Here is a 22,271-nt window from a genome sequence, read left to right as displayed (position 1 = left end):
TGGCTTCTTTTGGGCATCTATACCATCTAACACGGAGAACAGAGAAAAAACAGAGAAAACAAAAATGATCATCTAATCCAGAAACTCACTGAAACAGAAATCTGATCCAGAAACTCACTGAAACAGGAAGAGAATACAGATAACATGGAAAGACCAAAGTGTTGAAAACCAGTGTTGTATAGTAACGAAGTAAAAATACTTCACTACTTTACTTAAGTATATTTTGGAGTACTTCATACTTTCCTCGAGTATGAAAATTTTTGATGACTTTCACTTTTACTTCACTATATTTCCGAATTTAATTGCGTACTTTTACTCCGATACATTTTCAATGTGTGGTTTAGTTACTCGTTACAAAAAAGCGAGAGAGAGAAACGCAAGTGTTTTGATCCCACCTACTGATTAGCAAGTAGCAAGCAGGCTACCGAACAAAGTCGGTAGCCTGCTTGCCTGGGCTTGTTCATCACCTCCAATAGGATACACCTGTTTCGCTTCTCCCATTAAACACAAAGCAAGTCTCGCAATCAGCAGCAGCCACATGGAGGAGGAGATGGAGACCACAACGACTGCAACTACGTCGGACACGGCTCCAGGGGAACCACCAGCTGGTGATGAGAGCCCATGGCCTTATTTAAACACAATATACTCTTTCGTGGGTGTTAAAGATTCGTCGTACCGCATGCAGTGTATGTTATTCCTGCCCGAAGATGCGGAAATTCTATCTTACAAAAACTCCCCGTCCAACTTGAAGAAACACATCGAGGTAACGTCTTATGAAATGGTTATAATCCTCCTGTTTCAGTAACTATAGCTTGGTCACTAGACACTACTGTATTGTGAAACGTTGACCATAAATGAACTTTGTTTGGCATTGTTTCAGTTCCATACATGGTGTATTTAGCTTAGGCCTAATGTTGACTGTAGCAGGCTACCTAGACTCCTCTGGTCAAGGGGGGACAGAAGCCATAGCGATAGCAATTTAGACTAAATTTAACGAATATAGGAAAGGCATGCAAGTTCAAAACCAGGTTTACAGATGCCAATAAGCTGCATTTCCCTCCCAATTCTTTTTTCTTTTGCATAATGACCAGTTGTGTTCACCACCTACTGACTGATTCACTGATTTGTGAAGTAGAGTAATCGTAACAGCTCTTTTTCTTCATGTTGGCCGCATTTTCTGTACTATTTATTTTTCTCATTTTCAGCACTGACCTTACTTGAAGGGAAAACTTAAGGCTTACAAGAACTTTGTATTTTCTGTCCTGGAGGGTTTACTAAGAAGCTGGTTCAGTTGTAAACCAGGTTAAGTTAACCTTGTGCTATAGGTAAAGCACCTAATTTTCCTAACTAAATGATGCCTGCAGGTATATCTATTAGCAGGTTTAATTTTGCCTGCACTTGGTTGGGTACATTATTTTAAGTGTATTTGACAAGTTTACCAAAATATAAAAAATGTCATTCAAACTGCATTTGCTTTGTTTTACTTTTTACTTGTACTTTTCATTACATTACTTGAGTACATCCATTTTTACAGTAATTTTCATACTTAAGTACAAGAAGTTTCAGATACTTTAAGACTTTAACTCAAGTAACATTTCAGTCAGTGACTTGGACTTTTACCAAAGTCATATTTTGGAGAGGTACTTGTACTTTTACTTGACTCTGAGATTTCAGTACTTTATACAACACTGTTGAAAACAGACCTGAAGAAAAAGAAGTAAGACTGAAACTCAAACTGGATCTTTTATAAAAGGTGAGAGAGCGCCATCTGGTGGCTGTCATGAAACCCTTCAGTGGATTTATTTCTGCAGCTTCTGATCAAAATGAACCAACTTCTCTTCTTCATCTCTATCATCCAACAGGTTTTACAAAACACAAAAACAGAGCAACATTAATTTAAACAACTACAATTCTCATAAATCCAACCAGATCCTCAGGGAAAACATTAGTAAACAATATCTAACATCCACTTTAGAGCGTAGTGCGTGTCAGATGAACTGACATCCAGCATGTTGGTTGAAGTTTCATATCTGATAAAAATAAGGAAATATTAGTATAAAATGTCTGATCCAGTCCAGCTCTGCTTCCTGATTGGCTGAGAAACACCAGCTGGTGCTTGAGGAGGAGCTGAAAACCCATCAGGACAAAATGAATCAAAACCTCTCCTGACATCATGTCTAAAGGTCAGGAGGTCGAGAAAAGAAGGAACATTGTTTTTAATCATCATGTGGATAAAAACTTAGATTTGTGTTTGATTCATCCAGGCTGCTGTTTATCATGGATATAAATGTACATATTGATATTAATATTTATTTCTCATGTTGTGGTTTTAAATATGTCAACTTGACCTGGTTTTCCTACGTTCTCCCCTGTTGGAATATTACATTTTTATAAAGCTGTAAATTCATTGACTCCTAGGCTTCCAGGTTCTGGTTCTGATGGAAGTTTCTTACTGTTAAAGGAACTTTTCCTTTCCACTGTCGCCACATTCGTGCTCCAGGAATTACTGTAAAGTCAAAAACACAATGCAAGCAGTTTGCCGCTGTCGCCCCCTGCTGGTCAGGAGGAGTGAACGCTGTTCTGCTGGGTTTCCTTAGAAACCTTTTATGTTTCTTTTAATAATAAACTGAACTGAACTTCATGCACTAACTGGGATCAGCTGGAGCGTATGGATGATTGGACTGAAATGATTTTTCTGTGAAGAGCGTCATCCTGATGGATGTTCTTGGAATAATCATGTAAACTATCAGGCAGAACCATGAGACGTGTCACATTCATCTCCTTTATCAGCCGAGTTAAATTAGGAAGGAGCACCTGTCCACCGGCACACACACACACACACACACACACACACACACACACACTCAAAGCAGCAGGCTGCTCCTAATAATAACCAGGTTACCAGCGGATCACTGAGCTTCGCAGGCCGACATTCTGCTCTCATTCCTGTCTCCTCATGTTTGTTCATGTTGGTCGCGGCTCGCGTGCCCAGCCTTTGTGTTCAGGTGATGCCTTCACTGACGGCTCAGAATAAATAAACATACCCAGATCACAGAGAGCCTGAGCTCTTCCTGGTATCTTCAGTTCTTTTCTGGGTCATTACGCGTCATTTCTTCTGCAGTTATGCTGCCACTGGAGGACAAGATGGCTACTTCTCACTCTGCTACTTTTCCCTACTACTCTCCAGCTACTGCATCATCATTTGCTAATGCTGAGCCTGGTTCTGGTTTCTTACTGTGAGAACGGACAGCTCCTCTCCACGGTCGCCTCATGCTTGCTGAGCATGAGAGACGGTGAAGATTTGATATAATCTGCAGCTCTGGAGCTAAAAATCATAAAGGTCCAACAAATGATTTAAAATATCGGTTTTAGCTGTTTTTAGTGTTTTAGTTTTTTCATGGAGAAGCTGAATTACATTTTCACGAATCATATTTTTAAATCTTTAGAAATATCAAAATTCTATTGAAAAAAAGGCATTCTTCATGTTTTTGCAAAGGTTTGATGTTTTTCTGTATATTAAAACTTAAAAATAAAAATAAATTTCTTGTTTTAATGTGACGGAACAACAGGAAGTGGAGCAGAGAAGAAAGGAAAACTAAACAGATTATTACAAATACAAAAGATCTGGCATGAATTTCTGATCTTTGTTTATTATTTTAATAATATTATTCTTCCTATTTTGAATTTTGCATCACTTCCTGTAGATCAGCTGCATAAAATCCTAATGAAACCCTCAGAGGTTTGTGTAGAGAAGCTCTGGTGGATTAAATAAAAAACTCAGCTGAAATTATGCAGTTATTGATTGTTGTTGTGTTTCATGATGTCTGCCGCTAGATGGCGCCAGCTGCTCCTGTAATCTCAGCTCTGCATATTTAACAGAGAGGAGGAAACCGGGGGGGCAGTTTGAGTTATGTTTTAATTATTTTAATATTATTTCTGATATTTCTGAGGGTTTTCTGGTGAAATGGCTCCTCCTCCCTGAAGCTCAGACTCATCCAGCTGAAACACTGACGGTCTGATTTCCTGCAACAATCAGTCCCTCTGTTTCTAATTGGCTGAGGTGGCGCCCCCCTCCCCCCTCCCCCCTCCCCTCTTCCTCTTCCTCCTCCTCCTCTCCGGGTTATTGTCACTGACAGTCGGATTATTCCTCAGCAGCAGCAGCAGCCTCTTCCTCCGCTCTCCGGCGGACATGCGGACTCTCGGGGCGGATCTATGATTCCCGCAGCATCGCGGCTTCTCTGCACGGTAAGCGCAGCTGCTCCCGGTTCCTCCGGTTCCTCCGGTTCTTCCCGGTTCCTCCGGCGTGTCCGCGTCCTGTCTGTGTGCGCCCCTGGCCGCTGAGCCATGTGCGCCCGGGGGAACGGAGTTCTGCTGGGTCTGCTGGTTCTGAGGAGTTAAACTTCTGAGCTCCTGCTGAGCCGCCGGGGTGGGAGGGGGGGGCTGGATCCAGGGGCGCACATTAAGCCCCAGTTACCCCCCTGGGTGGCATGTGGCCCCCAGATGTTCACCCCCCTCCCCCTGCAGTGGAGGTTTGGATCAGAGGGTCCCTCACCTGAGGGTTATCATCCTCATCATCCTCATCATCCTCAGCTCTGATGGAAACTACTGAGATGTTAGAGAATGTCTCCCTGCGGGGGGGGGGGTCAGGAAACAACCGATATTCTCAGCAGTAATTAGGATTAATCTCCTTTTACCTCAGATTGTTGCCTCCAGGAGCAGAGAGTGAAATTTCGATTGAGTTTGTTTCTCTGTGTGGGGAAAACAGCAGCTGATGATATTTCCTTTTTCTCTCTTCATAATCTACGTCATAGATCTGCTGATGATGAATATTTGACCCAAAACAAAATGTTTTACATTCAAATCCACAACAAAGTCTGAATCCAAATGTTTGTTGCATAAAAGTTTCTGAACAATCTGCTCTGTTGTCGTTTTATCTGAATAAAATCAGGAACAATCTCCTCTCCATTTAATGATTCTGTTTGGATTCGATACGTTTTCTGACGTTGAATCTCAGTCGTCTTGGTATCTGAGTGTGAAAAATAACAGCCAATATTTGGTAGGATATAATATTTAGGGTGTCCTGCACCCAAACTTGGCTTTTTAATAAGATAAATTTGGGATATGAAAATATTTCTAGAAAAATAACAGGGCTAATATCAACATTTGACATTAAAATTGGTGATAACCAATGTTTAAAACATCATCAATATTAGAGTTTACTTATTTCTCTAGAACGTGACTCCAAATTGAAAATTTATCTGTTTTACAAAAATAATTTAAAGGAAATTTGGCTTAAAAAGCTGGAATATTTTCTCGGTGCATTGTGACACTCTATTGGCTAACATTTCCAAAGCAGCCAATCGAGGAGGAGCATTATTTTCCTTGGTGCTGATTGGATGAGCAGGAATAAGGAAGGTTGTTGATGCTCTGCAGCAGCTAAGACTTTGTGTATTTGGTGTCTGAACTGCTGAAGCAGGCAGGGAGCCTCCAGCTCTGCGCCAGCCTGGCTGTTGCTCCTTCTCAGGTTTTACATGTTTGTTTTCATCAGGTTCTGTTTCTTTATTGCTTATTTTTCATTGTTTTACTCCAAACTGGTGAAGCTGTTGGTGGTTCCAGTCAGCTGTTCTGGTTCAGTTATAAAATAAATGAATTTATGTCTGTTTAAAGTTGGTGCTGCTGTCTGTCTGTATCGGATCGGTACCGGCTGATTCTAAGCCTCAGATATCAGAAATGAAAACAGTGGATCAGTTTGTCACTAGTTTCTGTCTCTGAGCTTCATGCTCTGACCTCTGACCTCTGACCTGGGCTTTGACCGAACTGAGTCATCATGTTCCTGTAAGAAACAGGAATAATAGAAATTCATTCTGTTCATGTTTCTGAAATCATTCAGCCCAGAGCCTCATGCTGGTTCTGTACCGACCCGGACCCGGTCTGTACTAGTCCCAGTCTGTTCTGGTCCCTGTCTTTAATGGACCCAGTCTGTACTGGAGTCCCAGTCCCTGTCCAGTTGTCGGTCTGTACTGGACCCAGTCTGAACTGGTCCCGATCTGTTCTGGTCCTCGTCATTACTGGTCCCGGTCCGGTTGTCGGTCTGTACTGGTCCCGATCTGTTCTGGTCCTCGTCATTACTGGTCCCGGTCCGGTTGTCGGTCTTTGGCGTTCCTGGCTCGCTCTCCGTCGTTCGGTGCAGGAATCCTTCCCGAGTCGGTTCTCCGTGTCCGTCTGCTGATCAGCCGGATGTTTCCCGTCGGTCCAGATGGTCCAGAACCAGCTGACGGAGATGTCGGATCCGCCCCGCCGAAGAACCGGCCGTGTGTGACGGAGATCAGCAGAAACGTTCCTTCAGCGTGTTTCAGTTTTCACTGTCTGGGTTTTTATCCTCAGCTTTAAAGAAAATATTCCAGCTTCTGTTATTTCATCTCCAGCTGTTCTGAGTTTCACTGGTTCTGATAGTTTGGTTGGAAAAATGAAATGAAAAGTGCTGAAAACCAGCTGAACCCAGTGGGAGGAGGAGAGCTGGACTTTTTAAAATATGATTTGTGTTATTGGAAGACATTATTGACAGTCTGTAAACATAAACTACTGAGTCTTCAAAAAGGCAAAAAGATAAAATGCAATAAAGCAAAAAATTTTTGCACTTCAGTTGCTTCCACTGTAAGTAATCAGCCAACGTAATGTTTGTCATATTTTAGTTAAATAAAAGTATTGCCTAAAATGGAAAATGATAAATAAGTATTTATGACATGAAGTTTCCTCCTGTTTGTGTCGCAATGGCTGCCGCTGGATGCAGCGTTCTGATTGGCTGGTTGTTTACCTTAAAGTAAGGATGAAAAATTCATCTGATTGGATGGAAAAGAGCTGTCTGTGATTGGCTGGTGGTGTGGCTCATTTACATAAACTTCACCAAGCTTCAGATACAGAGCTGAGCTACAAGTAGACGGATTGAGTGTGTGTGTGTGTGTGTGTGTGTGTATGTGACGTGAAAACACACAAACACACTTGTATCTAAGGAACAGAGATGCTACTTAAGCTGGGAGGAAGCTGGAGTACCCAGAGAAAACCAACAGCTGCAGAAAGAGCCCAGGCTGGGATTCAAACCCACAACCTTCCTGCTGCCAGGCGGCATAATTTATTTGAGAGGTGTGAATAAAATGTGATTTGTTGGTGATGTTTGGTTGGTTGGAAAGTTCCAGTCAGTATTCTGAGGAAGTCGGAGAAGCTGTTTGATATTCATCACCACTTTCTCTGTTTTCTTTCTCAATCTCGTCAGCACTCCTGAGATGAAGCACAGATCTCAGAACCAAGCATGAACTCAGTCACAGCAGCCAACATCACAGACTGCATATCAACCAGACACACACACACACGCCCCCGCACGCCCTCACACACACATACACACACACCCACACACACACAGATGCTGTTTAAGGCTCAGGTTTAATCTGGTCCGGTTCTGGATGCTTCATGCGTGTTTATGTGTGTTGGGGGCTCAGGGGTCACTTTTAGTATTTCTTAGTAATGTTCTATTTATAGAGCAGATGAAGGTGGGGGGGTCCTGCACTGGGGTCTGTGATGGAACCTGACTTAGATCTATACCTAACAGATCTAGATCTGCAGATCTGCATGCTGTTCCTCCTCATCAGGCCGGAAGTTGAGCTGCTGTGAGTCTGAGTCTAATCGCTGGAAGATGATTTAACTCGCCTCGGAGTGGAACCAATCACAGATACTGAATGCATGCATGTGTGCATCAAAGAGCCCAGATAGCGATCAGAGCCACGCATGCGCAGCGGCGCCGGCCCGGGGCGCAGACGTGACTCCTCGGATGCCTAAACAAATCAGCGCGGCTGCTTTGGGTATTCAAATCAGTCGGATGTGAGGGAGGAAAATGTCAGGGAGGCGAGCTGCTCTCCAGGAGAGGTGTGTGTGTGTGTGTGTGTGGGGGGGGGGGGTTGCCTTATAAGAAAACAGATTTAACAAGCTCTGATTGATCAAAACATTTCCAGTCGGAGAGGCCGGTTTGTTCTGCTGCTCTGGGGAATCGCTGCATGATCTTCTGATTTATTCTAGATTAGTAAAAGTTCATAAATGTAGGGAATCAGTTTCTGGAAGGAAATGATGCTGCCCCCTGCAGGGGGGAGGATCATTGTTTCAGTCAGAGCGCTGAGTTCAGCTTCCTGCCTCAACTTCTCCTCACCAGATGAAGGTTTAGCAGAGGTGTGTTTATGTGTTTCCTAATATTCACCTATTGCAGCAGCACAAAAAGTGAGTACGTAATATATGAGACGCATCGGGCGCCGCGCTAGAGGGGCGCCAAAATAATGGTGGAAAATTATTTCTAATCTGCCTTTTCTTTAGTGAGCTGCTGGTTGTTTGTGTGTAAATGATCTGACCAATCAGAGGCGCTGATCCAGACGCTGAAAACGCTCCGGCTGTTCAGAAGCAGCTGCAGGCCAGACGCTTCGTTTGAATCATGTTTTCTGATGACGAGGCGTTTTTCACGTGTCTCTGATGCGTCACAGTTTAACATCTCCTGACATCATGCAGCATAGACCACTCTGACCCAGACAGAACCAAAACCCAGTAATATCTGTTTGACCTTATAATGAAATAAGTTAATACCAGAATAAATTGAGCTGAAATTCAAACAGAATTGATGGTTCTAGATTCTGATGACATGGAAACCTTCAGATTTATAATCTGTTTATCCGATCTCATCGGCTCTCATTCATATCTCACATATTGTAAGAGTAACGATTATTAAAGCTGCGATTATTAATATCCATCCATTTCCTCTACCTCCAATGGAGCGTCTCCTCCTCTAGTTGCCATAGTAACCAGTCTGTCATCCACTGGTTTCTCAGCTCCAGTTTCTTCTTTAAAAGCCGTTTCGCTAACCGTACCGCGTTCAGTCCTTTTTAACCAAAACCATTTCCTGTTCTGCTGAACCACAGCAGTCCGTTACAGAAACAGAATAACAGTAAATATTGATTACTGATTTGACCAGTTGTTTGTTTGTGGGTTAATAAATATGGTTAAAATGGAAAACATGGAATTTTAACAATAATTAAACAGGTTTTCTGCGGCGCCTCGCCTGTCCAGCTGCAGGACGCTGTTAGCCGTCCAGTCGGTTCTGTTCTGGTCCCGGTCCGGTTGTCGATCTGCTGCCTGTTGTGGGTTTTTGTCTTTAAAATGGTCGATTGGCCTTTTGTTGTAAACTGACTTTCTGTCACCATCAACACTGAATGAAGCTTCGACTAACTGAGTTTTCCTGCTACAATCACTGCAGTTCCTCTGGTAAACAGCAGGTGATGCTGTTCAGAACGACAGGGAGCAGTGGCAGCAGAAGAAGAGTTGAACGGTTTGACCTGTGACCCCTTCCTAACGGGAAGCTGGACATGGTCTTCCTGACCTTCAGGTCTGACCCGGTTCTGATCCAAAGCTGAACGTTTCGCCGTCTCCAGGCAACCAGAGGAAGGTCTGGTTCCACAGCAGAGACGTCCGCTTTAGGTTTTTATCTTTCCTGCATAAAACCAGGTCAGTTTTAATTAAATTCAGAAATGTGATAATTGGGTTTGTTTTCTGTCGTCTCCTCTGTGATTCCAGAATAAACCTCATTTCATACAGCTTCAGTATATTAATAACTTATTTAATATTTTCCACTGACTTGAGTAAAAATCTGACCGTTACATAAAGTTTTAGGTTTTTGTTTTAATATGATGAGGAACTAAAGAGCATTTTTATTAATGTTCTATTCATTTTTAGCATTTTTTCCTCTCCTATTGATCACCTGAGATATTCTGACATATTTCAGGATAAAAATGGTTAATAAATATTTTTAAAAATGTTTAATGTTGCAAGTTTCAGACGGTTAAAAACACGCATGAAGCTGCAGGAGTTTTTCCTGTCTCTGCTGGACATCTGAGGTTCTGTTCACTGAAATCAATCGGCTCATTGTTCTTAGAAATATGTGAAATTATTGAAATCATTTTCTGAGCCTCCAGTCCGGCCCGGTCCGGGTCAGCACGACTCTTCACTCTTTGGACGTTCATCTTCTGAAAACTCATTTTCATCACCGATAAATAAAAACTGGAAGCTGCAGGAAAACTCCCACAGGTTCTCTGGGACAAATATTCTCCAGAACCGAGCCCCAGCAGAACCCTGTGAACGGTTTCTGTCTGTAGCTGTAACGCATCCTGCCAGCTCTCTGCATGAAATCCCACATTTCTGTCATATTTGTGAAGCGCTGCTGTGACTCTGCTGCAGAGCCTGGAGGAAGACCTGAAGAGGCGGAGAGCCTTTTATCCTAATGCACTTCAGGTCTCCAGAGGCTGGGGGGTGGGGGGCGAGAGGGGGGGGGGGGGGCAAGAGGGGGGGGCGGGGGGGAGGAGAGAGAGAGACGGGAACAGAGAAAAGGCTTGGAAGAAGAAGAAGGAGTGATGTTTGGAGGAGGAAAAGAACAGGAAGCTCAGTGACAGATGATCCTGACGGAGCGTCAGATGAAGGTCAGAGGTTAATCAGTGATGGGGGGGGGAGGGGGGTGATGGTCTCAGGGGGTATCAGGACTCAGAGTTCAAACATGGTCCTTCAGGAGACGATCTGAGGACGAACCTCTTCCTGACTCATCACTGAAGCAGATCTGTTATCTGAGCCAGAACCACACAGGTTCTGATTCTGATTCTGGTTCTGGTTCTACAGAGTGTGAGGGCAGCAGGGGTCAAAGGGCAGTGGGGGTCAAACTGAACATTGACCCTGGCCGGCTGCCAGTGAGTCAGAGCGATCGCTGCTTCCTGAAAACCAGAAAAGGCAGCTTGGTTTTATTCTCTAAATAAGAGATAAATCTCCGTCTGAAGGTTCCTGTGATTCTGTGACAGTCAGCAGGAGGAAGACGGGGCGGGTCGGAACCAGAGCGTTTATTCTGGATCAAACTGCTGCTCTTTAACCCGGATCAGTCGGACCATCAGATCCCAGTTTTCCGACCGTCACTCCCTTCCTGGTTCCTGTAGAACCGGTGATCTGCAGGGCGATCCGGTTCAAAGAGGCGCTGAATAAATCATTTTTTACTTTAATCTCTGAACTCGTCTCAAACTGGAAATGTGTTTCAGTGAAGAGATGAAACCTTGAAATGCCTTCAGGTCTCAGGCTCTGATGTTGGATGAATGGATGAAAAGGAAGCCATCTAATAACAGATTAATATTTCAAACTTAATCAATATGAAGGAGACACTTTAATGTCTCTGTTCTGCTATGGAAAACAGACTGGAGTCGATCATGACGATCACCTATCGATTGAATCATTAAATAATTGATTTTGATTCGAATCAGGAAGGAGTTCAAGGTTCCAGGATGTCGATGCGTTAAAGTAACTCAGACCAGGAGTCAACGACCTTTACGACCCAGGAAGCCATTTTACCTGCTGCAGGAATCATTTTTAAAGAACCAACGTCTCCTTTGGGATGTTTTAGTGTGCTGCTTGCAGCCCAGGACCCTCATGTTGAAGACCTTCTGCTGTTCTCATGACGTCCATCTTTATGATTTCATATCTTCAGGCCAAAACCAGCTGACATGATTTCCATCACATCTGGTTTCTCAGACGTTTCCGTTTCCCTGAAATATAAAACGAGTCGTGATCCGTCGGCGTGAAGCTGCAGCCGCCGAGCGCTCAGCTTTTTATTTACCCAACGTCCAGGAGGACGTCTTCAGTCACACCTCACAGTGTGTGTGTGTGTGTGTGTGTGTGTGTCTGGACGTGCCTCTGCATTTATTGCAGTGAGTGTGTGTTTGATGTATCTGACCTATGCTTGACACCGAAGCTCCGCTGATTCCATCTATCAGGCCCGCTTCAATCTCCGGAGTCTGGGTGAAGCCGGTGTGTGTGTGTGTGTGTGTGGGTGGGTGTGTGTGTGCGTGTGTGTGTGTGTGTGGGTGTGTGTGTGTTTGTGACACAGCGATCCTCCACAGAGCAGAGATTAGAAACCTTCATCACGTGTTTCTGGGTAATTAAAGGAACGTCCAGCCGTGTGTTTCTGATCTCAGAGTTTTGGTTCTGCTATGAATCCATAAGTTTGTGTTTCTGCCTTATAAAGTATCTTGCAGTGATAATATTCCTGTGTGCAGATGGTAAATATCAGAGCAGGCTGCCTGGGCTTTAAGCTACAATATAACGAGATGAGTCGGTTTCATTTGGACCCATAACGGGAACCATCAATAATAAATCTGTCGGTTTTTATCTGATCTTAATCTGGATCTGATTCTGTTCCTCAGCAGAATCTAAATGCATGTTTAGACTAAATCTGAAACTGGAAATATTGCCTTTGTTATGCAATAATCAGCTGAATTAAACTAAATAACTCAGATTTTTATAAACAGGTCTTCAACATGGGGGTCTCGAACCCGAGGAGGTTCACAGACGTACCTCACATGGGTCACAGGGACCCACCTCATGACCTCAGAGGGGTCACAGGGACCCACCTCATGACCTCAGAGGGGTCACAGGGACCCACCTCATGACCTCAGTGGGGTCACAGGGACCTACCTCATGACCTCAGAGGGGTCACAGCAGAACCTTTAATAAGGCTCTGATTAAAGTCAGAGCAGATTACTGGTTTACTACTGGAAACCAGCAACAACCATCTTCCTCACAGATCAGCCAGAACCAGGAAGCCGGGTCCATCAGGCTGCCATGACGACCCGGCTTAGCAGAACCCACCAGAAACTTTTTATGCTAACAGACATTCATCCAAATCAGGAGAAACGATTATTTTAGTAAATAATTATTCTGTCAGTTTATCAGATAAACAAACTGCCACATTCTGCAGAGTTTTATTGTTATGAAAAATTATAAATACATTATAAGATTCAAATAAACAATTTAATACATTTTTAAATAAGAAAACAAACATTTTATTACCTGAAATGCAAACACAGCGATCCTTTAGTGAACGTTTGGTCATTTGTAGCAACTGATGAATCTGCAGCTGAAACAGGTGAAAAACTCAAACATGTCGGCTGAACATCACAACAGTGTAGAGATTATTTATGGATTTATTAATTAGTAATTGATGCTTAATAGATTATTTTGTTCCAGAAGTTGAACCAGGTGAAGCTAAACCTGCACCAGAGGAGTTCTGGTTGCAGCAGATTAACAGATAAAGAAGGATTTTCAAATTAAATGTTTTTATTTTCCTGATGCTTTCAGCTAATGACAGAGTTAATGATTAATCAATTACTAAATTAGCTGACAATTATTTCAATAATCAGTTCATTACAATTAATCATTTCATCCCTAATTCAAATATTACCATAAATTCATACAGTGATCACATTTGTTCAGTGAAATCTTGTTACGTTTCTCCATAGTGATGCAAACTAAAGATGGAGGATTTCTGGTCTGACCGCTGCAGATGGAGCATCAAACAGAAACTAAACTTTCAACTATTTTAATAATCAGACCAAACTGGGTTCAGAGACGAGGTTATCAGAGGTCAGAGGTCAGCTGAGGTTGTTTTGTGGTCCCGGTGTGGTGCTGAACAGCTGTACTGTCCGTGTTCAGACACACAGGTTGTTGTTTCTGTGCGGCGGTTCACGGCTCAGCTGCGTCTGGCGCCACAAGGCCGATCTTTGTGTCGCCGTCTCTGCAGTTCAGTCACGTCTCTCCCTCCATCAGCCGTCCGGCTCCCGCTTTATGAACCAGCAACAAAGAAATAAAAACTCCATCATCACAGGAGTTGGTCTGTTTTCTATAATGGAGCCAAGAAACAAATCACTGGTTTATTTAATGAAATGAGTTTCAGACCTTCAGTAAACAGCAGCAGGTCGGATGTTTGTTCAGGTCTGATCCGGTTTTGTGTTCAGATTCTGGAGTCGTTTTACACTCCGGTCCAGCAGGAGGCGCTGCTGTTCTGGTGTCAGCCATGTTGTGACTGAGCAGTTTGTGCTGCTGTGGTTCCTTTATACAGATTAATGTAAATGTGACAAAGAGCTTAACTCCTTTAAATCCATCGTTTGTTTAGACTAGTGGTCAGTTATCAACAAACTGAGGAACATTTTCAATTCCAAAATCATTTCTGCTGCTAAATATCAGAATAAAGAGACGTATGAGCTCAACAACAGATATTTATTGTTTTTAATCTGTTCTTCAGGTTATTAAGTCATCAGATTGTTTATTCTTTAAAGAAATTCTTTAGAAATGTGGACACTGACATTAGCGTTAGCCGCTACATGTGTAGCACTGAGATGCTCTTTTAGGTTTGAATAGCTTCGCTTTTAGGCTTAATCTTTTTAGCACAACTTGAACCCAACAACAGCCTTTTCCAGCGTCCAATCAGATCGTTTAAAAGCAGAAACTAACCCCCAGTGGACCAGAGAAGCGATTTCGTCATTCATGCGCTAACTACTGTTAGCAGATGTCGCTTGTGCGTCAGATTTATGGGTGTACTAGAAACACGGAAACACAGAGGTTCTGCTCAGGATGTCTTTATATAAAAATAAAAATGTTAATGTGTTAAAGTCTATATAATCAAAACTTGTGTTGAAGTCGCAGCCGTAGTTTAGAAATGTGTGCAGGAATGAAATTAAATCTGTCCAGCTAACCCCAACTCCTTTCAGTTTATTTCCAAAGCGCTAACTCGCTTTCCAAAAATAACTGATTCTGGTTATTAATCACAGAACCAAGATCAGTTTATTCTGAAGTTTTCTAACCTGCTCATGAACTCGCCGTAAAGGTTCAAAAAGTGTTTTTCATCAACATAAACATATTTATAATAGATCAACTAAGCTGAGAAGGTTCTGCTGCTGGCCGTTTACTGATCACACGTTTCTGTTCATATTGATGATTAGAGCAGAGCAGAGCCACAGGCTGGTGGAGATGAAGATCTTCTTCCTCCATCGCTGGCTGAACCTCACACTTCAAACCAGCCGAGTTCAGAAACCAACCAACAGATTTTCCCGCCTGGATAACAGAAAATGCCTTGAAGACGAGTTTCCACCTTCAGCTGATGTGTTTGTGTGATGATATGATCCGCCGCCATAAATTTATTTAACACGGAGCCAACAACATTCGGCCTTGTGCGATAAAGATGAGGAATATTTCCATTGGCAGAAAGCAGCAGACAGACATAAAACCGGACCGGAGGCTGATGAGATGCAGCCCAAAATGAGCTAAAAGCTCTGGAGAGGTAAACGCAAAACCAGCCGGCGGAGAAGATGGTGCAAGAGAGACGCCGCAAATGAGGGATGAAAACTGATAAAGTGGAGCAGCAGGGTGGAAGGAGGTAAAAGTGTGTGTGAAAATGACAATCACTGAAACGGAGATAAACAGAAAGCTGGAAAGCAGGAGGAGGGAAGGAGTCGCAGTGACGGAGAATCCTGATGAGCAGGCTTTGGAAATTCATTCCCTCTGAAGAAGAAGAACCAACTCAGGAGATGGGAAAGAAAAACCACTGAGGAAGATGAAAGGATGGGAGAGGAGTAGCTTAAGGGGAGCTGGCGCACGGACAGGTGGCGCTTCGCCTCCGCCGCCGTTTAATCACCTAATGCACAGCCTGGAGGACAGGGGGCGGGGCTAATGGGAGCTGGGGATGGATGGACGGATTGGATGGACGGACGGATTGGATGGACGGACGGACAGACCGTCTTCTCCAGCCTGGGCTTGTTTTCTCCAGATGAATCCTTCATCGATCCTTTTAGCACCAGTAAATCATACTGGGAGTGCTTATGGGAGACGTCCAGATTTAAATGGTTTCCGGCTGTAGCTCACTGGTTGCCTTTCAAGTCAAAGATTGTCGGTTCAATTCCAGCTTCGTCCTCTGACATGTTGATTTTCATTTAAAGAGGGAGTTTGATGTCAAATCGGATTTGATTTGATTGTTTTCAGATTTCCATCAGGTTATACAATTATCCAAACATCAGAAACAAACCTGGAGTGTTGCTTTGATTGAGAAAAACCGTAATCTCCATGGCAACCATTCAGCTGTGCAAAACGCCAGAGTGGACCTGGCTCCGCTCCTCCCCCACTCAGCTCCTTCAGACTAGCCAGCAGCAGTTAGCAAACAGCTGCTGAGCTCATTTTAGGAGCTACTTCTGTAGTAAAAACGATAAAGGGTGAACAGAGGAGCCATGTTGGGACAACTTCCTGTAGGCGGAGCTTCAGAAAGAGCAGGAGTTTTTAAAGAGACAGAGTTTTAATTTTAAGGCGCTGCATCAGGAAGTAAGTGTTAAGTCAAATTTGATGTATAGCATTTTTATAACATGTAGGTAACATTATTATTTAACTATGCTACATAGAGCTGCAAAATGGCTCTATGTGCCTGGAAAACGTGTAATACTGCCCTTTGACCCCAGGCTGCCTCCTGCCTGCGTGACGGTTGGTTCTCACCATCAGCGAGTCTTCAGGGGAGAAACTGGGACTTTTAGTTCATAATTAACAGAATCCTTCATCCTTCAATCAACTTCCAGTTTTCAGAGAATCATGGAGGCCAGCCGGTCCTGATGGGACACCGGTCATCCGTCGCCCGTTGCCAAGGCCCATCCAACCCATTCGGACCCACTCCGAATTCGAAAATCTGATTTGATCTTCATCAACATCCCGGCAGACTCAAGTCATCTGCAAGAGCTGACAGTGTGTCTAAGGGGTTTCCAAAGTGCGGCCCGGGGGCCATTTGTGGCCCCTGAACTGATTTTGTGTGTTTTCCAATAAAAAGGAAAAAACCCCTTCAGTTCACAGCCTGTAAAGGTCAAAGTTTAAACTGGAATCGAACCCTGAACTTAATGGTTCCGGTCAGCTTCAGTTGAACTCTGAGGCTTCAGCTGATTTGGAGCTTCTGGATCTTCAAAACTTTAAACTCAGCAGCTCAGATGCCGACTTACAGCTGCTTCAGCACCAAACCAAGCAGAGCCGTCCTGGACCACACAGCTCAGCTTTCAACAACCGATTCATTAAATGAACTTTTCTCCTCTCTGGTGCTTTCTAATGTTTGGAGTCCAGATTAACTTGAATGTGAGTTGAACAATGAGGACGAAGAAGTGATCAGAAGAAGAGTGAATGGAAGGAAGAGCATTAGAGGCGGCCGTAAAGAGCTGACCGACAGTCTGACCGCAGGATGCACTTCCTGGAACGGATCGATACGAGCTGACCGAGCCCTGCTGGAACCACTCCAGAGCCTCAGAGTGTGTGTGTGTGTGTGTGGGTGATGTCATAATGAAGCAGTAGAGATGGCGGTGTCTCCTCGCTGCTCCTTGTTTCTCTGTTCAGGTTCAGATTCTTTCCTCTCGGGTTCAGGTCTATTAAAGCAGATTTTTCTGCTGATCATCGTCTCTCTGGCAGCCAATCAGAGCGCTGCATCGAGTTTTTATTCTTCTTCTCCATCAGACCTGCTCTCAGCGTCTGGCTGCGTCTTTGACTCTTCCTAAACTTGTCCTTCTATTATTAGAACAAGATGTTGTGAAGCTGCTTCTGCTCTCTTGGCTTCGTTTATTCAGAAACAATTACAGCGAAGGAAGAAAGAGGAGCGGTTATTAGGAGGCGCCGTTTAAGCTACGCAGTCAAAAATGAACAGCAGCAATAATTTGGGTTATTAAAACTCATAAGAGGAAAAAAATGGAAGCTCATTTTTTAGTCATATTTTCACCGTGTTCATTTATAAATGTCACAGTTTCAAACACAGCTACATATACAGTAGCTCAAAGCTAGCTAAATATTTTGTTAGCATGCTAAATATTTAGCTCTTTAGCTACATATTTAGTGAGAAATTATTACATTTTGGTGGATTTTACGTCAACCGAAATAACCAAAATTATTGCTGTTCATTTTTGATAGCATAAGTTTAAAACCGACGCCTCATAGTTCATCCTTAAATAAATGAAACTAAATCCAGTTTAAATGATTTCATCTCCTCCAGCAGCAGCATCATAATGAAATGAGGAGAATTCGGGTCTAAAAGGTTTCAGGTTTTTCTTTCTGCTCAGAACTGAATTTACAGGCGGAGTTTAAACAGACGTTGAATCCGTCCCAGAACCCGAGCGGATCCCGGCCGCCGCGGCTGACGACATGAATAGTTCAGGACTTTGGGCCGTTTGGGCGTCCAAAGGGAAAATTTGTCCTAAAAACAGGAAGTGGTTCTGAGCTCATGGAGGAATCCCTGAACATTCAGACCAGGAGACGGACCTGGCAGCTACGCCTCATTCTGCTGTTTTTATGTGGGGCTCACTCCTCTTCCTCCCAGGTTCTCCTCTTCCTCCCAGGTTCTCCTCTTCCTCCCAGGTCCTCCTCTTCCTCCCAGGTTCTCCTCTTCCTCCCAGGTTCTCCTCTTCCTCCCAGGTTCTCCTCTTCCTCCCAGGTCCTCCTCTTCCTCCCAGGTTCTCCTCTTCCTCCCAGGTTCTCCTCTTCCTCCCAGGTCCTCCTCTTCCTCTCAGGTCCTCCTCTTCCTCCTCATGCTTCCATCTGAGTCACTGAAATATTTAAGAAGGCTTGAGCTATTTTGGGAATGTCTGTCATTCAGCCTGCAGCCTGGAATCACAACAGCACCGACTCCGGACCTCAGGATCCTGTGCTGGCAGGCGGCGCCGCCACAGATCCCGTCATCTGAACGTCCAGAACCTGGAAATCGGATCGATACGGATTCAGCTTCAGCGCAAGATTTAAAATGAACACAAGCCAGGTCCAATGAAATATGCAACATTTATTTTAAAGAGGTTTTATTTTTATTGTAGGATTTTAATCTTTACATTTTAGAACAATTATATAAAGCAGGGAAAATAAGTATTGAACATGCCGACATTTTGTGCTATTAAGATCAAATTAAAAGCAGATTAACAACCCAAGAAATCTGAACCAAATGACCCATAAAAGTCAGGAGGAGCTGAAACCAGAGCCTGGCATGATCTGGTCAGAAAATACATCGCCTGAACCCAGTAAAAACCAGTTAAAATCAGTAAAAACCAGCTGAGCCCAGTTAAAACTAGTTGAAACCATTTAAAACCAGTTGAAACCAGGTGTTTATGGCATAGAAGAAGATCTGTGCAGCTAGAATCGTCAGATCCAGGTTCTACATAAAGTCAGCGACTCCTTTGTTCAGCTGCCGCCGTTTTAAAGGCATTTAAAGCTTCAGGACGTTGGGATACTGGGAATACTGGCAAGACACATTCTGCTCAGAAAGGTCCAGAACTGGACACAGACACTAAAACCCAACAGGAAAGTTTTGAGGTGGACGCATCATGCTACGGGCTTTTGTCAACATTTAGGACTGGTTTAAAAAATGGGTTGAAATCACACCTGAGCGAAGGAGAGGAGCAGCTCCTCCTCCGGTTTTCATTCATTGCACAATTTGCATTTCAAAAACAAATTGGTTTAATAAAAACACACCGATTGAGAAATGAACTCTTGTTTATTAATAAAAGGTTTTGGTACTAAGAGGTGAAGTTTATTTAGCAGAACTGAAACTTTTTCACATCATGAGTCACATGATCAAAAACCTGATGTTTCCACTGGTGGAAACCACGAAGAAGAAGGCGACAGGAAGTGGCAGAAGTATGGCACAGTGAGCTTTTTAATAGTTTATCGTGTGAACGAACTTATTCACGTGTGATTTTAATTGTATTTCTTATTTAATGGAGAAACCACAACTGTGAAAAGTATACTAGAACTTTGATAAATGTTTTACTTCTCCTTTAGCGCATTTACTCCTTTTCAGAAATGCCAAAAATCTCTTCAGGTAATCATAAAAACCTTTTTTTTCTGAGTTTGAGGAAGTTATTCTGTATTTTGTCACTTCCACCAACTTTTCTAAAACGATACTTCAAAAATGCACTTAAAAACCTTAATGGGAGCAGCTACTGTGAAGATTTTTCAATTAATTTTTACCAACTATATGTAGCTTAATGCTAAAATAAACCCGGCTGATTCCACTACATAATTTATCATCTGATTTCTTCAGATTTTTTTTGTTGAAGTCGATTCTCTGTGTTGTTTAAAGTCTGACTCTCATATCAATAGTTACATTAGAAAGATTTCATTATTCTCTCCTTACTGTAGCTGCTCTCTTTGTTTCTGTATTTTAATCTGAGTTTTACCGTTTAGATGTGAAAGCTGAGCAGAAACGTCTGAACCATCAGACACGATTCAGAAATAACTTCAGAGAAAAGAACGAAGCAGCAAATCTGCATGAAAATGTCTTTGTGTTTTCTGAAGCTCCGCCTGGCAGCGAGGCGAAGCTGGAGGTGAAGACATGATCTGCGTTTCTGAATCCAGTTCATGATTTTATTAACCAGTTCAATAAATTATGTCATAAATGTCTTTATGAAGCCGCAGCAACAGAACATTAAATGCAGACCTTAATGAAGGAGAGGAAGTTGCAGCGTCCCGACGCAGTTCATGTTAGAGAAGACATGCTTTTATTTACATATTAATGTTTATGAAGAGAGAGATGTTCGGGGCGGAGCCGGGCCGGGTTGCTGCAGGGCGGAGCCGGGGCGGAGCCTGGCCAGGCCGCAGCGGGGCGGAGCCTGGCCGGGTCGCTGCAGGGCGGAGCCTGGCCGGGTCGCTGCAGGGCGGAGCCTGGCCGGGTCGGTGCAGGGCGGAGCCTGGCCGGGTCGGTGCAGGGCGGAGCCTGGCCGGGTCGCTGCAGGGCGGAGCCTGGCCGGGTCGCTGCAGGGCGGAGCCGGGCCGCAGGGTTACATCAGAGTTCATGTGTTTGTCGTGTTTGAGCCACAGAACGATGGCCGTCTCAGATATTTTTCCTCCTGGCTAAATTTGTTTCTGTACATTTAGGATTCAGAGTGATGAAAGTGTAAAAAGACGTGATGCAACGCCTCGGGTTCGCTCTGCTTCGTCTGTTTGCTCATTTGGGACAAACTTATTGACTCGACAGCATGGATTTTTCATCCTTCGGGCCCTCAAGGTCGATGTGTTTTGCTTGAAAAGCGGCGCTCTACTGCTCGTGTCTTTGTTTAATATAAATCCGGTGTTGTGCAGAGTCATCGACTGTCAGCCTCAGTTTGTCCTGCAGCCTGCAGAGACAGAAACAAGAAGACAAACCGAGGCGACTTTCTGACACTTTGAGTCCTCAGTCAGCAGAATCTTCCTCTGCGTTTCTCCTCAGGGTGAACGTTTCCTCCGAGCTTCACTTAATCCCACATATTCTCGGCTCATCTCCTGGTTGTTTCTGCAGAAATCCAGATTCACCCAGGAAAATACTGTAAAAGCTGTCGAGCAGGAGATGTTCGGAGTAATTTGTCCTTCGGTTGAATTCAATCTCAACTTGTGCAGCAATATTGCATAACTCTGCAGATTAATGGAGCGTGGCTGAAAGAATCAGAGGAATGAAATAAACAGTTGGTGCTGCTCGGCTGTCGGCTCGTCTTCCAGATTAAAGAGCAACGATTACCTCACAGAGAGCAGAACAATATTAATATTTGCTCATATAATATGTTTTGTTTCCTCTGCTGCTGTTTGCAGATCCAACTCAAACTGAACGCAGCATCACTAAGACGGAAATGTTTGCTTGGATTTTCTGATTGTTTATATGAAAACCAAACATTCTTACAGCTGAGGTAATATGTTGATCATGATTTGATCATCAATATATTCCATTTTAGTGCTGTGCAGCTCAAATAACATAAAGCAAAAGTTAAATGACAATTAAGACAAGAAATTAATAAATTGTCTGAGTGCCAAAAAAACAAAGAATAGAAATGAGATTTTAAAATGTCTGCAGCTGATGTGAAGAGGAAGTTTGTTCCAGATTAACAAACGACGACTACAAAGACCTGATCTGCTCTGTGCCGTAATCTGGACCTGGGATAAGATAATCTGGACCTGGGATCAGATGATCTGGACCTGGGAATGTTCTCATTTAAAGATCAGAGAGGGAGGAAGGCACCAACCAATGCAATGCCTTAAGAGCAACTAATAAATCTTAAAATCAGTTCTAAAGCCAACCAGCAGCTGCTGTAAAGAAGCTAATCTGGAGGATTAGAGTGTCTGAGTGCCAGTTAGTTGTTAGCGATGCACTGACCCACTGTCCTGAGGTATCTGATACCGATCCAATCAGAAAAACAGCTGAACTGACTTAAAACACTTATTTATTTTTTAAACACAGACATAATTTGCAGAGTTATAAATTCATTTGTTAACTGAAATCCACCAATAAGTAGAAGTTTGGTCAAACCTGTAAAACTTTAATTAGTTCAGTCGGTGCAGTTAGCAGTAAAACAGCCAACGTAAAATAAATGAGGCAAAAACAGGCTGATGACTTTAGTCAAACTAGTAAAAATAAACTA

At 43.3% G+C, this 22,271-nt stretch overlaps 1 protein-coding gene across 1 annotated transcript in view; it reads left to right on the top strand.

Annotated features, from left to right (window-relative positions):
* The first annotated feature begins 4,121 nt into the window (after positions 1–4,121).
* Positions 4,122–22,271, top strand: part of LOC102219817 (poly(rC)-binding protein 4-like) — a 69,473-nt gene continuing 51,323 nt past the window's right edge. Inside the window, 1 exon segment of the mRNA XM_023325683.1 lies at positions 4,122–4,245. The gene's annotated coding sequence lies outside the window, so the exon portion shown is untranslated.

Source organism: Xiphophorus maculatus, chromosome 20, assembly GCF_002775205.1.
Source record: "Xiphophorus maculatus strain JP 163 A chromosome 20, X_maculatus-5.0-male, whole genome shotgun sequence".
Taxonomy (NCBI): Eukaryota; Metazoa; Chordata; class Actinopteri; order Cyprinodontiformes; family Poeciliidae; genus Xiphophorus; species Xiphophorus maculatus.
This window is presented reverse-complemented; position numbering and strand designations above follow the sequence as displayed.